Source organism: Silene latifolia, chromosome 4, assembly GCF_048544455.1.
Source record: "Silene latifolia isolate original U9 population chromosome 4, ASM4854445v1, whole genome shotgun sequence".
Classification (NCBI taxonomy): Eukaryota; Viridiplantae; Streptophyta; class Magnoliopsida; order Caryophyllales; family Caryophyllaceae; genus Silene; species Silene latifolia.
Window position 1 is genome coordinate 36,268,833 of NC_133529.1, and position 16,361 is coordinate 36,285,193.

Below are 16,361 nucleotides of genomic sequence, written 5' to 3' on the forward strand. Positions count from 1 at the left end.
CACACTTCATCTAAGTCCATGCCCTCCGCCGCCGTGGATGTTCCCGCCTCACTTCCACTCCCTTGGTAGGCATAGCTCGGATAGAGCCTGGCATCACCCATGTATGGGTCACGCAAGTGTCCCACGCAGAAAGGAAAGTTGATCTCCCAATCCGATGGTTGTATACCATAGGCCTTGAAGACTTCTAAGGTGTCTCCGGGTCCGGACCAAAAGCTAGGGCGGTGGGCGGGTCGTACTCCTTGATTATAGGCCACCTCGTGCATGTACCTCAACACAAGGTCGGTATTCACTCGGTGTATAATGTACGACATGGGATAGTTGGAGTCAAAGGTGGGTGGGGCTTGACCAAAGTTCCCGGCATAAGGTGGGGGCATAATAGTTGTAGGCGTGGAGTGGGGAAAAGATGTGGGAGCTTGCTCGACGGGAGCCCGGGGTGAGGGAGGTAACGGTGGTGCCTCCCGTCTCTCGGTGGCATCCCCAAGGTCAATGGTGAGGTCACTAGGGATGGTATACATTTGGGCCTCGGGGCGGGGTGATTCCGCTCTCTCCAAAGGGGAAGTCGGAGGTAGATTCTCACCGGCGGGAAGTTTCATGTACCATTCCTCATAAACCCTCCAAGAATAGGTGCCATCCTCCTCTCCATCTACTACCCAAGACTTAACTTTCAACCAATCAAGATCAAAATAAACCACTTCTTTAGTCATGGGTGCATCCACCGCCCCCGGTTCATAAGCTAACATGTTCTTGGCCAATCGACTAACCAAGGCCCCACAATCTAAGGAGCATTGGTCCACCTCGTCCATCCTCTCAAGGGCAAGACTCACCAAAGACACGACATTAAAGTGAAGACGGTTTTCATGGCGGGAGTTAAGGTAGGAGCTCAAGAACAATACTTCCATGGAGTTGAGCTTGCTCGGGTCTCTCCTCCCAAAGAGGAGATTGGTCAAGGAGCGCAAGAAAATGTTTAAAATGGGGTGCTCAATGTCACTAGTTTTTGTTGGAGTATGTGTCCTCGACAATAATGCGATCACATGTTTAAATCTCATATTAAGAATACTAAAGGGAATGTAATATTTTATTGTCAACTGATCCACATTAATCGGTAATGATTGGCTGGCTGACTAGAGTTTGACATTACTGTCGTATGACGGTGGTGATCAGTTGATCCCTTAAGGTTATACCTCTAGGGTAACGCTCTTAATTGATTAATTAATTAATTGTATGATGATGCAAGTTAATTAATTCCTTAAATTTGAACAAATGATTTTGTGAGTAATGATACGTATCTTATTGTAATTCGATTAAATAAGATTCGTACTAAGTAATTAAATTGTTTTATTACTTAAGGTTTATTTATTGTTTATGAAACAATTCAAATAAAGAATGAATAGTTTATTATAAATACAAGTATTTGTGATTTATAATTCTATGACACATTTTAAGTAATTATAATTGTGAATTACTAAGTTAATTTTGTATGTGATTTATTTCATTTATATAATGATTTTTAATAAGTTAAAAATGCATTATTTAAATTACATGTCTAGTGACATGTCCAATTGTCACACAATACAAATTAACATATTGACAAACTTAAAATAGACCCTTATAATCTTAAAGGTGCCATGTAAATGAAGGGGTGAGGGTTGGTTGTGCTTTATTCTTTTAATTAGTGGAAGGCATCATCATTACCTACTAATCTTAGGCTTGCTTACCTAAACTCTTGAGAAGAGAAAATAGAAAAAAGCATTGGGCACTCTTCCCATGTCCATAATTCCGGCCACCCTAATGAATTAGAAGAGTTTTTCTCTTCTAATTTATATTATTCATTCATATAAGTTTCTTACTTAGACAAGAACTTATCTCTCTAGTTTTGTTGATTGAACACACTAGAAAATTCTCACATTATCTCTAATATTATTCTCTCAATACTAGAAGTAGTATACTAATAATATTAGTAATAATTTAAGGTCACAAATACTAATTTCTAGTAACAAAATTAGTACTTTGTTTAAGGGTTATTACCTTGGTACAATCCTTAAGGAGTAGATCTTGCAATTGGATCTAGGGTTTCTCTTGGGCATTTGGATTTTTTCTTTAAGAAGACTAATTTGGTAGGAGACCAATTAGTAAATACCATTCGGCCCTCATTGTAAGAATAATCGATTTTTTTCTTCTTACTTTGTATTTTTGTTTTGCATGCATAAGTTCCTTTTAGTTTATGACTAAACTAATAAACACATAGTTATTAGAAGTGTCTAATAAGAGATTAATGAATCTTACAGTTGTTACATGCATAATCGGTTTTGCTTTTCCGAGTTAAAATGTTAACATATAAAACTAGAAATTTGTGATTTATGATGATAATAGCCACGAAATTTTTGCATGTTAAACATTCTGGTCCTAAATTGATTTTAGGTCATTTTGATGATTTATGGTTTTTTATTGCTCTTTAATATGATTTTTAGTATTTTTATTACATGTTATTGAATAAAATGTCACTTAAATTACTAAAATTAGGTAGACTATGATTCTGACCTTGAAATTTTTACACGACCTCACATGCATATTTTACACATTGTATGTAAAATTTCGTATAAAATGGTTTTATATTGCATATTTTATGATATTTACACATTGTATGTAAATTTTGAGATAAAATGGTTTTATTTTGCATGATTTATGATTTTTAGATGTAAAAATCACATAAATAGTGACTATTTTGGCAAAAATAGCTAAAATGAATTTTATGGCATGAAAATTTTTCCCAATATTTTATATATGATATGAACATCAGATCTAAAGTTGCATGTTAAATTTCGTATGATTTAATTGGTTATTAATTTTTATGAGATATAAATTGATAAATAGCAACTTTAATAGTCATAAATATAAAAATTCGATTTTGGGCTTAAATTTGTCATTCCCAGGTTCTAGAAACTTATTTAGAATATTCAAAATTTTAGTTTTGATTTATTGCATAATTTTTATGTTTAATTTGGAATTAAAGGGTTAAAATTATGTTTTATTCGATTTATTTGTGAAATAAATTAAAAAAATCTAAGGATAATTTTTATTAAAATTTTGGGATGTTGGGAATTTTCCAAAATATACAAAATTATGATTTTGAAATTTTCGAATTTTTATGACTTAGTTGGGAATTATTTCTTTATTATTATGAATAATAGATGTTTAAAGAGCAATAATAAAATATCAAGTTGAATTATTGTCAAATGTTTAGTGAAGACTAAATTTTTGAGTCCTAAGAAGGTTGGGGTAATTAACTTGGACATAGATTTGATTTATGTAATATTTTGTGATTTTAATAAGTTAAGGTCACATTAATCCATAAAACCGGACCGAATATACGATATTAACTTAAATAGAGCGATTTGGCACATCACATGGCATGTTTCATACATATATTAATGCTGCATTTTTAGTATGATTGTCATATTTTATTCTATATAATTTTGAATTATGTAATTTGTACTTAATATGGCCTTAGTTTTTAATTGGTATTTCCCGAAATGACGGGGATATCGATTTGGTTGTAATTGTTGTGATCTCGTATCACTTTTATTTTATTTTGTTTTTTCATTTTATAATGTATAAAGTAGAAAAGCTATGTAATTTATTTATTTCGGAGTTCCTTGAAGACGGTGCAATTCGAGAAGGTGATCCGACAAAGACGGTGTTACCTTGAAGTGCGTGCCAAATGAAGTTCAGGGGACCAAAGGAGTTGGTTTCCGAATTTGTAAATAGTTTATTTGATTTACTATTTTAGGAAGGCCATACTAGGATTTTATTGTTTATGCTTTGCATTTGTTTTATATGTTTGCATGCATAGCCAAATCGCCATAACTACACATCCATATTATTTTATCGAGTCATCGACCGTGTCAATTATAATTATCGTAGTTCACCGCTTTAGTTCACTTAAAACGTGATAGATAATAATTTGACAAGACCTCTCACTAAATAATAATTGAGAATTAGCCTTACCAAATAGTAGAACCATGAATCCCAATTTCATAAGGAAGTAGGCTCGGCTCACCGGGGTGCTAAACTTGTTACGTTGGGTAGGTGGGTAATAAATTGTTATTGCATCAAAATTTGGATTGAGCTCAACGGAAGTATTCGTGACCGTAGTCGCATGTGTTCCGGACTAAAGATAAACATTAGAGTAATTTTATCGACCGAGAGTTCTAGAAGTAGAATCGATTAAAAAGTTAATCCACCGAGTTATATTAATAAAGGATGAATCAGCTCACCGTGCCCGAATTGATATGAATTTGGATATGGGATCATTTATAATAGTTGGGTAGAGGTCACTATATGAATGCTTAAAACTTGTTAAAAATGTTTACAAGTATTATTAAAACAATAGATGTTTATTAATTCCTTCACTTTTAATTTTGTAGTCCAATTTGTTTTCTCAATTGCAATGGCAACTCCAAATTCATCCGCAACCACTAGATCGAACACTCTCACCAATGTTTCATGGCTCCGATCCTTCATGGATCGTTGTAAATTAGAAAAGAATGGGTCAAACTTCGCCGATTGGGACGCTCAACTTCGCTTGGCCGCAGAGGGTGACGACAAGCTTCGTTACCTTACCGAGGCCTCTCCCGCCGCACCTAACGCTAGGTCTACCCCCGCCGCTAGGCAAGCCTATGAGACTTACCAAAAGGAGTCGGCCGCCATCAAAAATTTGTTGATCTTCTCTATGGAGGCCGAACTCCAAAGGAGTGCTATAAAGATTAGCACCGCCTATGAGATCTATACGAAGCTTGTGACCATGTTTTCACAAGCTCCGAGGATCATTCAATATGAAGCGGCATCCGCATTCTTCGATCTCAACATAAAGGAGGGCCAAAAAGTTAGCCCTCATGTGCTCAAGTTGATGGAGCATGTTGAGACCCTAAAATTGCAAAAGGTAGAGATTCCCGAAGAACTCATCATTGATCGAATTCTTCATTCCTTAAACAAGGTTAAGTCATATGTTCAATTCAGGGTGAATTTTAATATGCAAAACTTGAAAGTATCCCTCAATGAATTGCACAAAATGCTTGTGCAAGCCGAGAGGGACATGGGGCTAAATGCTAGCACCACCAAGGATGTGCTCAACATTAATCAAAAGAGCAAAGGGAATTTCAAGAAAGGTGGCAACAAGGGAAAGAAGCAAACTCCCTACAAGAACAAATGAAAAGCTTGTGAAGCTAACTCCTCTAGCCCAAGAAGGGTGCCCCGTCCGGGGACAAATGACACTACTGTAATGGTGTTGGGTATTGGGTATTGGAAGAGAAATTGTCCAAAGTACCTTGGCGATATAAAAGCTGGAAAAGTTATTCCAGTAGGTAAATTACTATCCCTATCTTTTATGTTTCAATCTCAACTTTGGTATTTTGATACAAGTTGTGATGTTTTACCCTTTTTATTTTAATTAGGGCATCAAGCAAGGACAAGGGCAAAGAAAAGCAAGCCTAGAAGATCTTGAGGGAAGCTAGATGTAGCCGCCCATGATGCTAGATCGATGGAAGCTTGGCTTTATTTTGCTTTGTCTTTATTTTTCATGCTGTATTTTGAAATTTTAGAACTATTTTGATTTCCTCGTTCAACTTGAAAATTTGGTTGTTTCCTTAAACAATGGTTGTATTTTGGATATTGGTGACTTGATTTACAACCCAAGTCACTTATTTTATCGTATCGTTTGTTCTAAAATTTGTCATCATACACTACTTGCTTCGAGAAACATTAAGATTTTATCAACTTAAATTGATCATTAGACAAATATAATGATCAAGTCATTATATGTCCATGAGCTATGAATTCGATTCTCCTCATGCCATTGTGACGAAAGTCACAACTTACTTATGTAAAATCAATTATAAAGTTATATTGAGTTATTGAACTAAGGAAATATTACCAACCTTACCCTATACACCTATCAAGTTTAAATCGTCTAGTATATATTATTTTTCCAAATTATCTCAAACAAGTCGCTATAAAGTTGATATGTGATATGTTTTCCTCCTTCACCATCATTATTTATGGCTCAAGAGCTATCTTTGGAGAAAAAGTGCTTTTCTCCTAAAGATAGAGTGGGAGTGAATCTAGCCACAAACCTTGACTAGATGGGATCTACGTGAAGAGACCAAAAGAAGATGTTCTTAAGGAAACTACGTGAGGAGACCAAAAGAAGATGTTCTTAAGGGAACTACGTGAGGAGACCAAAAGAAGATGTTCTTGGAATGTAAGATTTTGATCTATGGAGGGATATAACTGGAGATTTTAAAATTCGGTATTTTACTTAAGAGCCTCATGAAACTAAAATATGGTATCTATGCAAGTAAATGGATTTATTAGGGATTGTTGAGACCAATCCAAAGTAAATAGAAATTTATGATTAAAAAAGTTGCATAGAGTGGCATGTCGATGTCTACGGAAGTTAAGTTAATGGTTAACTATGCTAAAGATTCAAATCATTGCTATACCTTATTATGAAAATAAGTAAGGTATTAAAACCACTTTCCAAATGGGTATTTGAAAGGGATATGTGAATGACATATATGATTTTAACTAATACTTAGAAGAGCAATGATCATTCCAATTCATGTAATATTTCGACTAGATGGGATCTACGTGAAGAGACCAAAAAAAGACGTTCTTAAGGAAACTACGTGAGGAGACCAAAAGAAGATGTTCTTAAGGGAACTACGTGAGGAGACCAAAAGAAGATGTTCTTGGAATGTAAGATTTTAATCTATGGAGGGATATAACTGGAGATTTTAAAATTCGATATTTTACTTAAGAGCCTCATGAAACTAAAATATGGTATCTATGCAAGTAAATGGATTTATTAGGGATTGTTGAGACCAATCCAAAGTAAATAGAAATTAATGATTAAAAAAGTTGCATAGAGTGGCATGTCGATGTCTACAAAAGCTAAGTTAATGGTTAACTATGCTAAAGATTCAAATCATTGCTATACCTTATTATGAAAATAAGTAAGGTATTAAAACCACTTTCCAAATGGGTATTTGAAAGGGATATGTGAATGACATATATGGTTTTAACTAATACTTAGAAGAGCAATGATTATTCCAATTCATGTAATGTTTCGAATGAGATGTCAAAAACGAAACATGTGAAATTAAGTGGGAGTCAGTGGCAGTCATGTTTAGACATGAAGATCAGTGGGAGCAATCGTCCTTCATGAATCGCATAACTTATTACTCATTGGGAATGACGTGCCAATACTGTCTTTCATAAAGAAGTATTTAGGTTTTCAATTCTGGATGATATTGGACATTATGTGAATCTATTAAAACATGGGATGTTGTATTGGCACTTAGATTGGTATCTTATGTTGATAATGATCCTTCATCTTAAAGATACCAACCAGTTAAGTAGGTTTTTCATATTGATGAAAATTGAATTGTCATAGAGTCATGATTATTCAAATGAACCTAAGAACTGTTGTCTACAGGATTCAATTACTAATGTTTCCGCCGTTGGTATAATCATATGTGCCATAATGCACATATCCTAGATGAATTAAATGCTTGGAGCATGATAAGTCGATAACAAGTTAACCCATATGAGGGTCATTGATAAGCCTTAAGGAACCGTCATGAATTCTCAAGGAGAACTAATGGTCTGTTCTGGAGTTTGGAAGGATAACAAGTTGTGTGTTAAGAGGTTACACGAACTTAAGTTTCCAAACTCATTTGGATTTGTGAAAATCCTAGGCAGTTTATTGACATACGGAGTGAGAGACTAGAAAAGTGCATTTTGTTGTCATCCATTGCAAGATTCTACAAAATGAACCTAAGTACGTTGTGATTAGGTGGTGTACTTTAAAACTACAAGTAGTGTTGTCCACCGAAACCCACATCACAAGTTATATGATAACTGTAAGAGCTTCTTTCAAGCTAAAGAACCTAAAGTCTGGTATGGAGTCTAGACATGTACTTAGTAAAATTCATGCTATAAGGGATAACATGAAATTGAAGGAAATCGCAATTCACAAAGTTTGAACACTTGGACACATGGTATGTTCACAAGCTAAACTCTTATTGCGTTAAGCAAGTGCATAAGTACACTTATGATTATAAGACATAGAGTAGTAATATGGTATTGACTACTCGTGTGTGATAATCACATTTATTTTTTGAGTTATCATTAACTCATCTTATACTTTGTTACATCTAAATGGGTTGTTGAGACAATATTGAACCCCATTAAAGTGAACTGGATTAACATAGTATTCGCTCCTAGTTACTTATATGAGGTGACATCTCAAAATAACTAGAGTGTGATGCGATTGATGGCAAGTTCAAGTGCCATAGAGTCATGAGAGATGACTAGTCGATCACATAGGCATACTGTGAGGGACACTCTGTCGGGCTTATGACCGCTTATAGAGTTCTGGAAATTTTTATAGTCTGGTCATGGCGAGAGCTACTATGGTATTCTTATGAGTCGATTCTTTGACTAATGACTGTTCGCCTAAGATGACACAGTTTCAGAGTGACTTTGATTTATGTTCTGCGACCTTCGTAATTGGAGTCTAATGGGCATGTTTTAGGTCATGATGAGCTGTGGCTATTCGAAGGGAAGAGTGCAATAGGAATTGTCCACCCCCGTCGGGGTTATCTTATATCTCAAGGCCACTCGAGGAGTAATGAACTGGAAATGCGTGGCCACGCTCGGAAGATATCTATGGTAGATAATTCCGGCCAAACAGTTATTCTCCAGATCGAGAAAAACCACTCTTGATATGATCAAATGCAAGTACGACCTGAAAGACACCTTGCATTGAGTGGGAGATATTAATAGGACAAGAGAATTGGTGATGCACACTTGTCGCGGACACGTGGGAGATTGTTGGAGTATGTGTCCTTGACAATAATGCGATCACATGTTTCAATCTCATATTAAGAATACTAAAGGGAATGTAATATTTTATTATCAATTGATCCACATTAATCGGTAATGATTGGCTGACTAGAGTTTGACATTACTGTCGTATGACGGTGGTGATCAGTTGATCCCTTAATGTCATACCTCTAGGGTAACGCTCTTAATTGATTAATTAATTAATTGTACGATGATGCAAGTTAATTAATTCCTTAAATTTGAACAAATGATTTTTTGAGTAATGATACGTATCTTATTGTAATTCGATTAAATAAGATTCGTACTAAGTAATTAAATTGTTTTATTACTTAAGGTTTATTTATTGTTTATGAAACAATTAAAATAAAGAATGAATAGTTTATTATAAATACAAGTAGTTGTGATTTATTATTCTATGACCCATTTTAAGTAATTGTAATTGTGAATTACTAAGTTAATTTTGTATGTGATTTATTTCATTTATATAATGATTTTTAATAAGTTAAAAATGCATTATTTAACTTACATGTCTAGTGACATGTCCAATTGTCACACAATACAAATTAACATATTGACAAACTTAAAATGGACCACTATAATCTTAAGGGTGCCGTGTAAATGAAGGGGTGAGGGTTGGTTGTGCTTTATTCTTTTAATTAGTGGAAGGCATCATCATTACCTACTAATCTTAGGCTTGCTTACCTAAACTCTTGAGAAGAAAAATAGAAAAAAGCATTGGGCATTCTTCCCATGTCCATAATTCCGGCCACCCTAATGAATTAGAAGAGTTTTTCTCTTCTAATTTATATTATTCATTCATATAAGTTTCTTACTTAGACAAGAACTTATCTCTCTAGTTTTGTCGATTGAACACACTAGAAAATTCTCACATAATTTCTAATATTATTCTCTCAATACTTGAAGTAGTATACTAATAATATTAGTAATAATTTAAGGTCACAAATACTAATTTCTAGTAACAAAATTAGTACTTTGTTTAAGGGTTATTACCTTGGTACAATCCTTAAGGAGTAGATTTTGCAATTGGATCTAGGGTTTCTCTTGGGCATTTGTATTTTTTCTTTAAGAAGACTAATTTGGTAGGAGACCAATTAGTAAATACCATTCGGCCCTCATTGTAAGAATAATCGATTTTTTTCTTCTTACTTTGTATTTTTGTTTTGCATGCATAAGTTCCTTTTAGTTTATGACTAAACTAATAAACACATAGTTATTAGAAGTGTCTAATAAGAGATTAATGAATCTTACAGTTTTCATGTTACTTACACTAACCTTTTCCTTGCTTGTGTAAAGGTGGTAATATTTTGAAGCTTTCAAGTCCTTCTCAATATTGTCATGGTGACTCACAACTCGCTTACCCACCCCTAGATGGTCGGCAAAAGCATCATTACTCAAGTTGAAAGAGGTATTCTTTAGCCTAAAGCTCACCTTATGGTTCTTCTTGTTATAGGTGAAGGAGCTCAAAAACTCGAGGGTGAGGTTGTGGTAACTTATCTCCTCCAAAGTGTACAAACCCTCCAATCCAAGGACCGTGAAGATGTTATGCACCTCCTTCTCTATCCCTAGGGCCTCCAAGGTACTTACCGACATACACTTAGTTGGGGCCATCCTCCTAGTGGCTAGGACCTCAAACTTGTCTCGGTGCTTCTCACTCTCAAAAGCTATGGAGGGGTAGTCGGGGAGGGTGATAGCGGGCGGTGCCTCTTGTGGAGGTTGGCGAGCATTCCTTCCACGACCGGTTCTCGCGTTCCTTGCCATGCTACAAGAGAAGATCACACAAGATATGGAACAGGAAATGTAAGAATTGAAGCAAATTTTGAATATGGATAGGATTTTTTCAACTTTTCAATTTTATAGACACCAAAATAACGGGGATTTCTATCATAGTTTCTTGTAATTTAATTGACCTCTCCAAAATTTTCTTATGTTACAAAAATTATTTTTCCGGAATTTGAAGATCCTTGTGACATAACACGAGTTTAAGCATGACCTTAATTACATGTATTATCCCAATTCATCACCCGACTTGTCAAATTTTGACTCATTCATGACACACTATACTTTAAGGCTTCACTTAAGTGATTATATGACATTACCATTAACAACAATCTCGTCAAAGTTGGTGGAAATAAAACTTAGCTTGTCAAAATAAATATAAAAAAAAATTTTGGGTGAGTGAAGTGTTTCTCTATCACAAGAAAATATTTAAGTTGAACAAGTAATTAGTAATACAAGTAGTGAGTATAAATTAAAAATTTAATACGGTTGGTGTCGAATTTCCAAGATTTTGAGATAAAATTTCTTTTAGTCCCTCTTATAAGGTGGTAGTAACCATAAAATCCTCAATACTACAACATAGGCAAATCACCATTAAGGCACCAAATGCATTATTCATGAGGTTTTTAGAAAAATATAGAAGAGTTTTCACCCAAGTTTTAAGACAAAATTGTTTTCATTTTGGTTTACACAATACATTATCAACTAAGACAATAGTCTTACAAGGTGATTAAACTAAGTCTAGTTCATGAAAAATCAAAATTTGGGCATGACTTGTCAAGAATTCTAAAATTTAAGACGGAGTTTTAAGACGAAATTTACACATTTTATACAAGATCCATTCATGACAACAAAAGTTAGGCCTTTGTTGTCCAACTATACACAACAACAATCACCAAAATCCAATCATTGACTTAAGAACACCAATTTTCGAGTTCTACAATAGTGGACAAAAATTTTCTACAAAAAATTTGATTTTATCAACAACAATGGTATTAAAAGCTTACTAGTACCATGAATTAAGCAAAAGGTACAATTAATTAACAAAACTTGAAGGATTTAGAAATAGATCTAAGAAATTCAAATTTGGGGAAAAAAAGATGGAAGAAGATGAATAAGCTTACCTTGACCAAATTAGGGAGATTAGATGAGAAAGATGAAGAAATAGGATGAATTCCAAGCAAGTTAGAGCAACAATGGAGGTTTTTGGGAGAATTTGGTGATGAAAGAGATGAAGGTATGAAGATATGAAGATAAGAATGAAGAATTGGGGAAAATAAGAGCTTAAAGCCGAGTAACTCAACCCGTGTGAATCCACTCGGTCGAGTGCCGAGTGCACTCGGTCGAGTATGTTTACACTCGGTCGAGTGGATGACCCACTCGGTCGAGTGACGGGTTTTACAGAATGTATAACCCCCTGGAATCAGGTCTACTCGGTCGAGTCGAGGGTCCACTCGGTCGAGTACCCGCTTACTCGGCCGAGTTGGTACCTGCACTTGATCAAGTGACCCCGTTGGGTTTCAAATTCTCACTAAGAGTTTGTCGACGGAATTCCTGCAAGACAATACAAGGTTCAGGAGTCCACCACTTATCGGTGACCCATCCCGAGTTAGCTCATTACGACACTAAGGGTGCCGATCCCTACTTCTTACATCCACACTAGCACTCATCTTACCGAAATGTTGCCATTCATATACTAACAATAACACTATCAAGCATTAGATAAGCACAAGGTATGCATCAATGGAATGAGATTATCATTTTCCAAGAGATGTCAAGACATGTAAATCCATTTATACACATGTGAAATTTTATGGCATGCAAGAGTCTATCAAGAATCATATCATTCACGGAATCATATCACATTGTCAATATCGTTCACCCTTACTTGTAACCACCCACGTAGTGACCAACCGAGGCAATAAGTACTAGTTTTGATATGAGGGCACCCACTCATACAAAACCGATCTCCTATCATACTCAATCGGGTTCATTTTATTAGACTCACCTAGTTCATTTTGGTTCATTGGTTTTGGGTTCCAAAATCGTCGCTCTGATACCACTTTGTAACACCCCAACTATCCGGCCAAGATAATTGGGGCGTTACCATCTCGGTTTCCCGAGGTAGTGAAATCGGAGATACAATCTAAGAACAATTTTATAAATAGAATATTTAATGGTTTACAACGAATAAATGAATAATGAAAGATTACAAGTCATGACTCCTAAACTAATCTAATCAAACATGTCTGACTCGGAGATCATCAAGCCGCGTCCCTTCTCCCGCATGCTACCAAAGCTAACCTGTAAAACACTGCTCCCCATATGATCGGAAATATCATATGGATCAACACATGCCACCCCGGAAATAGGTGACATTTACACGGACACAACAAACGTCAGTTTTAATGATAAATGCAAGACATGACATAATAAGGAATTATGCAACATGCTGATTATATGAATGAGAGACGAATAAATCAACATCATACCGGTACCGGGACACGCCCAGACGTACCCATAACCATCATACCGGTACCGGGACACGCCCAGACATACCGACCATCACACTAGTGATCGAGGCCATTTCGTGTTCACAATTAAGCATATGTGGTCGTTGGTCAATGGTCGATACAAAACACAATTTATACTTCACAAACAACTCTACAATTAGTAAAGAGGCAAGTAAAGGTCGGATCCCAAGGGACGGGTATTGAAATGAGAATTCTATTGCAACTAGTAGTGTCTAGGGGTGTCACAAATTGAGTTGGTGTAGAAGGTCACTAAACTAGAATAACAATGAAAATAAACTAGCAAGATGAATGAAATAAGGGGTGTAAACAATTGATTAAAAGCACTAGGGTGTCATGGGTTCATAGGGGAATCATGGGATATGATCATACAAACATGTTCTCAAATTATAAGCAAGCAATTATTGTTGTGATGGATCGAGTTGGGTTATGTCTTACAATCCTAGGAAAGTTTGGGTCCCGGAGCCGAATCGATTAGATTGTACAACACCTACAAGTCGACTTAATCTTTCCTACTCAACACATGCATGGTCTAACAAGACTCGAGTTGGGTTATGTCTTACAAGTCTCATTGAAAAGATAGAAGATGATAGTAAATGCAAGGATTCATAGGCTTAGCATTTCATCAAATATAACATGTGCATGTATTAAGATCAAAACAAGCAAGCAAATAAGATATGAAAGCATATTGATTTAAGCATGAATCATTCCCCATGTTGGTTTCCCCTAATCACCCATTAAACCCTAGCTAAGAGACTACTCACTCATTATCATGTTGATCATGCTAGAAAGGTTGTCAATCATACTAACATAATGAAACATGATGAATAAATGAAAGTAATTAACAATAATTAAAAAGGGATTAAGAGATTATACCTACTAATGATTCCAATAATAAAGCAAGAATAATAGAAGTACTTGAATCCTAGATTGAGAGGTTGTCAATCTCCCAATAATAACCCAAATAATCTTCAATTACCCAAAATAAAGGAAGAACAAGAGAGAGATTAAAGAACTAAAACTTGGATTAAAACTTGATTAATACTTGATTACAATATTGAAGAGAGATTTGATTGATATTAACTACACTAATTATTGATAAGAAGAACATGCTCCTCTAATTAGACTAATGGGGTATTTATAGTGAAAATTAGGGAGGATGCATTAGGGTTAACTAAGGGCTAAACTAGTAATTACACTTTTTAAGTTGAGCAAGGAGGAGCCGGTATTTTCTGAGAGAAGGGCTTCTCTTTTCGTAGCTTGAAGAATGAAATACGTCTTTGTGCAGGAACCGTGCGGATTAGAGTCGGGACGGCCGGATTTGGCGGTGCAATCCGAGCGGATTCAGGAGAGGGACGCTCGGATTGTTGTGGGGGAATCCGAGCGGATTCCAAGGAGGGACGCTCGGATTGTGTCTTTGGGGACGGACGGATTGGCAATCCGGACGGATTGTTGGTCAGCGTCAATTCTTCTTCTTTTCTTCCCTTTTCTTCATAAATTCCTTGGGGATTTCCTTGGGGACGCAAGGATCCTTTCTCAACATTGCTCTTCTACTATGATATGTACAAAGGCCTTCTAGTCTTGTCTCTTCTTGATGCTTGGTCATTGAATACAATCAATTTAGCCTCGTTTTGCCATGAAAATGCAAGATTCTTACTCCTTTCCTACCAAGGGATCAAAATCTCAAAGAATATGCAAAACAAAGAACTAAAGATAAGAAATGACCCAAATAGGCACTAAAAAACATGGAAACAATGGTAATTCGGGGGCTAAATATGCGCCAATTATGGTCACATCAACTAGGTACCGGGACACGCTCAGACGTACCGGGTCCGAAAGCCAACCGGATCCCCTGCCAGACATCGTGTCTCAACCACACGCGTCCTTCCGTACTCAAGTCATTAATGTGAACGTTCCCCTTGGAGTGGGAAGCTCCAAGGGGCGACCCGAGCGTAAGACGGTTTCCCAACCATCTTACGTCTCTTCAACAATCAAGTACCACCATCGAAGATTTCCAACACAACACAAACACAACCGTACATGACAATTGGAATAACAACACTTAACATATGACCAAATTCATGAATTTCATCCCCCATGTTATGAATATCAACCCATCCAATACCCACATGACATACTAACTGATTCATGAATGCATATGACAAGGAAAGACACATAAACATGCTTATATAACATTGAAACCGAGTAGGATAACCTATCTTTAAGCGTAATCCTCAAGCTAATCGAAATCACCAAGTATCCATCTCATAAAATCGTTCATCCTACATAAATCATGTAATAACTATCACAATTCACTATATACTAGATTATAACATAAAATCCCTCATTATAGGTTACTAATTACTCATTTTACCTAATTAAATACTAACTAGTTTTGAAACCCGTGAAAAATCACGGGTCCTATACAAATTTTCTTTTTTTATTAATACTACTTGTATAAAACAGATTTTGATTTGGAAACATTGCAGACGATAAAATAGGATGGAAATTATGAGATTGAACATAATAACACGGTAATATAAACAATAATAATATGAGATTAGTGGGGAATAGAGGCATATCATGAGTAACTCTTCTTCTCCTCTATTAACAACCTAGTAAATGAATGGGATTTAGGCATTTAGTAGAGAGTTTTTTTGAATGTATATGTTGAACGAATGGCGTCGCTCATTGCTCTGATGATTCATGATTTATGCTAACTCGTAAATTCAGTAATGATTTGCATTCTCAATTCATCATACTCAAATTAAATAGTCTAATTACATGTATATAGACATAAGTTGTTTATATAGAAATCAATGATTAATACTTATACATGGGTTATGTATTATGTAACTTCAAGATATTGGTGCTCCGGAGATTGAAGATTTTCTTAACCGCTAATTTACCAAAGGCGGTCAAGTTTTTCTCCTTCAATAGGTAAAAGAAAAATAGCCTAACAAAGTGAATGAAGTAAGACTAATATAGTAATTGAATACATTGAATACGTGTCTCTCCATTTCAAATTTAATTATCATTTGATGGTTTTTTTTTTCTCTTGTAAGATTATCCGTCGATGTTGTGTCGATACTATCACTACAACTAAAAGGCCAAGAATAACTAATCACT